Source organism: Gavialis gangeticus, unplaced genomic scaffold, assembly GCF_001723915.1.
Source record: "Gavialis gangeticus isolate Ggan-Ray unplaced genomic scaffold, GavGan_comp1, whole genome shotgun sequence".
In the NCBI taxonomy this organism is placed as follows: Eukaryota; Metazoa; Chordata; order Crocodylia; family Gavialidae; genus Gavialis; species Gavialis gangeticus.
In genome coordinates, this window is record NW_017729024.1 from 8,531,057 (window position 1) to 8,536,060 (window position 5,004).

Below are 5,004 nucleotides of genomic sequence, written 5' to 3' on the forward strand. Positions count from 1 at the left end.
CAGCAGGGAACACCAACCACAGGGTCGGGGAGAAGCCACTTTTCCCCCACACTCACCACCAGCTCATTCCGTTTTGGGGAGCAGGGCGTTAGGGCTGCATGCTGCCCCCCACCTCTACTGTGGGATTGGGGGGCACTGGGAGTGAGCGGGTGCATGGGGCCCACACCGGTGTCCCAGGGCCAGTGCTGGTGGGGCCCAGAGTAGGGTGGCAGGAGTACAGGGTCCCAGCTGGAAGAGGCTCTATGGAGCTGGGCCAGCTTCCCACTCTCCCTGCTGGTGCAGCCCAGTCCGGCTCCACAGACCCCTGCCAGCCTGTGCCCTGTTCTGGGCCCCACCACTGCTGGCCTTGAGACATTTGTCCCAAGACATTGGTCCCAAGATGGTGACTAGGGGGTGAGACACCTGTCAAGGGGCGGGGCTACCCATGCGGCCCTTGACAGCTTGCCAAAATTGGGTAAGCAGCCCTCCACCTGAAATAATTGCCCACCCCTGCTTTAAGTGCTGATGTCTGGGTGCAGACATGGTGTTCTCCAAAAAAGTTGCCTATGCAGCAGGCCTGAGGCAGTGATTACCTGGAGTCAAGGCATGAGTATCTGCAGGGCTTCCAAGACACTGCTGTCTTTGTGTGCTGGGGAGGTAAAGCAGCAACAAATCTGGAGACTGACTTCAATCACAAAAGTGTGGAAACAGGAATTTTTACTTGGCATTTCAGTACAACCTTAATTTTCAGTTGTTACCAATACCTTTGTATTTCTGCATTGGGCAAGTTAACAATGTTAATAAGAACTTGATCTTAGCATTTCTGATGGCTTTAATGCTTTGAATAATCAGTGCTTGCTTTTGATTACCAGAATTGTATTATTAAAATTTAAATATAGCTTGTATGAAAATTACAAAAGGATAACAAAAAGGCTTCTTAAAAAGCATTCAAGTAACGGATGTTACTAAAATACTTAATGTTTTCAGTGTGTTAGTTCTGCATTTCATCCTCTCAAATAATTTATTAGTAATATTTAACTGTTACGATTCAGCTATTCCATTTCCTAATAAGTTGATACTTACAGCTTATGAACTGCTCACCTTTAGCTGTACCTCATGTTAGAGCCCAATGGAATTAATTTGCAACCAGCCGAAATAATATAATAAGGTGCTAATAATTGTTTTTACTTTAACTTTCATCAATCTCTTGCATTACCTAGTTTCATATAGAATTACAAATGTCCTTAAACTGTGAGAGAATCTGGTTTCCCAGATATCCATGGCTCATTTGAAACTACTGAATATTAGAAAGGTCAATGTGGCCGGCTCACTGCTTTTGCCTGGCAAGCCTGGCTTGGGGAAGGACAATTCAGATTGGTGGAACATTTGCTTTGCAGATCCGGCAGACTTCAGGTGTGGGGCCTCCGGTGTAAATAAAAGCCCAGCATGTTTAGCACACTGGGCAGATGCAGCAAGGGACTCAAGAAGAGCGGAGCCAAGAAAAGCTGGGGAGCTTTTCCCCCAGTGGACAATTGGCCCAAGGCTCCTGAAGCCTCCACTGGAGGAGCAGCCTTAGGAGCAGAACCACTCAGGCCCATCATGGTGCATGGTTCAGTGCATAGAGCCCAGGCTTTGGGAGCCACGAGTGGTGGCTCAAGCCTGCAACCCCAGCAGGGCCAGCGGGCCACATGGTGCGTGGGGTAGTGCATGGGGCAAGGGCCTTGGGGGCTGCAGTGAGGCAGCTCAGGCCCCATCTCCCAGCAAGCGGCCAGGTCCCATGGTGCGCAGGGCGGCATCTTGGGAGCCAGGGAGCAGTGGAGGCTGCTTGGGTTAGCCGCCCGGCGTGAGGACGGACAGCCAGAGCCTGAAGAGCCCAGCCTCTGTGAAAAGAGACCTTGGTGCCAAAGCCAGGGAATAGGGAAATAGTAGTGCTGCAGCGTGAGACCCAGAAGTCAGCAGCAGTGGTGCAGGAGCTGAGAGGAGCTGAGCCCTTGGTGCCCAGAGCAGGGCACAGGGTGGAGAGGAGCCCAGCGGTGCGGGAGAGGCCTGGAGGGGGCTCTCCAGCAGATGAGACCACATCAAGCTGCACCCTGACCACCGCCACCTGGGGGAGCGTGAGTCGTTGGGCCCTTGGGTCCCACAGGGGAAAGACGTTTGGGGTGGGCAAAACCAGAGAAGGGGCTGGGTGAGTAGCCCCCCGCCTAGTGAAGGCTGTAAGGGGTAGGGGCCATTTGATGCCTATCTTTCTGCATTAAAGAAAGAGGGAACTGTTCCTCTGTAGGGGTAAAATTACATTTCCACTCTTATACTTTGCATGACTCTTTAATTGAGTACAGGTTCCCCACTGTGGGGTTGGGAAGCTGTGGGTGTTTTTGTGGATATATTGTTTTCTTTAGGGGTTGTGGTTGGGAGTTATTTTCCCAAAGTGTTATTTAGGGTTTGACCTTGGGTATTGGTTAATGTTCACTGTGTAAATATATGTGTATGATATTTAGTTTTATGTTTATGTATATTATAAGTCAATAAATTGTATACAGTTAAGAACTTTGGGCTTGGGCTAGCTCTGTAGAGGAAAGAGAGATCCGCTCAAAATTCTGGCATCCCTCTCACAGCACCCCCTCCTGCCTACCCATCCCATCTGATTGCGAATAGGGCACACCCTTCAGTGTTACATCAAGAAAAACTTGATCTTGACAGGTGTCCAACCCCCCAACTCCATTTCAGCAGGCTTGGTAACATTGCATCTCTCTTTTTTTTTTAACTATTCCAACCACATTCAAACTTTTGAAAATCTGAATCTTTGGATCAAATTATCATCCCTTTCTAGTTCAGGAGTGCCCAACCCCTAACCTGTGAGCCAGATTTGGCCTGTGGAGCCATGCCATCTGTCGACAGGGATCCTGAGTGGCAGCAATTGCCACTCCCTTGGTACCACATTTCTGAACAAATGGGGAGACTTGTGGGCCAGGCAGCACAATGGATCCACACATGAAGGTGGCCCAGGGCCAATCTTGGGACACAGGGGCTGGCTGGAGGTGGTGTAGGCTCCAATCCAACCCTACATGTCAGGTATCTAGTAGGCAGCACAGGGTTGAGGGAGGTAGTGTGGGGCAGTGGGAGGCAGTGTGAGGCCCAATCCAGCCTGTGGACTGGCCCCCAGTCTCTCATCTGGCCTGTGCCAGCACAAGGCTGAGCAGACATTCTGGGGAGTAGAGTTAAGATTCAGAATGGCCTTGATGAAAAACTGGAGGAATGATCTTAAGTGAATCAAAATTTGATAAGGAGAAGTGCAAGGTCTTGCACTTAGGATAGAACAAACTCATACATTGGGGAATGACTAGCTAGGCTCTAGTCTGTGTCTCTAGCAAACCAAGGGAAATGATTCTTCTCCTCTGACACTGGTAAGGCCTCATCTGTAACATGGTGTCCAGTTTTGGGTCCTACACTTCAAGAAAGTTGTGGAGAGATTGAAAAGATTCCAGCAGAGAGCAACCAAAATGATTAGAGGCCTGGGAAATATGACTTATGAGGAAAAGCTATTTACGTTGCTACAAAAGCAGGGCTGAACCAGCCCAGCTGTGAATGTCCCCTGCATGCAGGTGGAGTAGGGGGGAATCTCAGCACAGAATAGATGTAGCTGCTGTTACCCTCCATCCTGTTGTCTAGTGGGGCTGCAGCTAGTCTTTTGTGCTTTGCCTAGTCTGATCAGGAATGCTGCCTGCTGATGTAGTTTAGAGTCCTCATGGTACTCTAAACTGTGCTGAGATCAGAACTGAAGTAGAAGGGATCCAAGAACTGTTATTACTTCCTTGGCACACATGTTAAGGTGAATTTTGCCAGGTGCCACATATGGGGAAGAGAAATCAAAGATAGAATACAAAACTGGGGACACCTGGTCAGATGGCCACACTACAGAGAAAGATCTGGTAAAGCTGGTAAATCATAGGCTCAGTATGAGTCTGCAGTGTGATGCAGCTGCACAAAAGGCAAATTCAGTTTAGGATGCATCAATAGAAACATTAGGTGCAAGACATGACAGGTGATAGTGCCTCTTTACTCAGCACTGTTTAGGGCTCATCTAGACTACTCTATGTTTTAAAAAAGGCTCCATGTTTTAAAAAAGGATCTGGAGAAGTTAAAGGGTCCAGAGGTAGGTGACAAAAATGATAAAGGGCTTAGAAGGCAAGTCATACAAAGAGATGTTGAAGGATATAGCCATGTTCAGCTTGCAGAAAAGGTGCTTAAGAGGGGACATGATAGCAGTCTTCAAATACCTGAAGGACTGCCATTAAGAAGAGGGAAAGCACTTTTTCTCTCCCACTGCAGAGAGTAGGACATGGACCAATGTCTTGAAGTTGCAGCAAAGTAAGTTTAGATTGGATATCAGGAAAAAACTTCCTCACTGTTAGAGCGGTGAGGCAGTGGAATGGACTGCCTAGGGAAGTTGTGGACTTTCCATCACTAGAGGTGTTCAAGAAGAAGTTGGACAGGGATTGATTAGGAAGGGTCTAGGCAAAATTAGGCCTATGTTCTAGTTTGTGTATTTCCCAATCTTCTGGGCTTTGCTGGTTGCCAAATGGGGCCAGGAGGCAGGGGTTTTTTCCCCTCCTGCTGTTAAATGTGTAAGGGTATTTACACATGCTGTTAAATGTGTAAGGGTATTTTTAAGTCTTCCTCAAAGACACTGGGTGATGGCTGCAGCCAAAGCTGGGGATTTTGACTGGAGTGTGCCAGTGCTCCTGCTAAGACCTAAATCCAGAGCTTCCTGGCTAGCAGATTTTGTTCTTCTGTTCAGATTCAGACCAATATTTGGGGTCAGGAAGGAATTTTACCCATGGTCAGATTTGTATAGATTGTGGGGGGTCAGAGGGAGGGTGCCCCCCCCTCCTTGGATCTCTTAAACATGTTTTAACAACCTTTCCAGCAGGACATTGGCTACTGTGATCCCCCTGCTTTAACTGTGGCAGGTTAGTGTGTTATGTCTTCTGGTTGTATCAGGGTTGACTGCGTAATTTTGCTAGTAGA

At 48.2% G+C, this 5,004-nt stretch overlaps 1 protein-coding gene across 1 annotated transcript in view; it reads right to left on the minus strand.

Moving 5' to 3' along the window:
• Positions 1 to 5,004, minus strand: part of FAM81B (family with sequence similarity 81 member B) — a 79,607-nt gene that overhangs the window by 47,314 nt on the left and 27,289 nt on the right. The window lies entirely within an intron of this gene.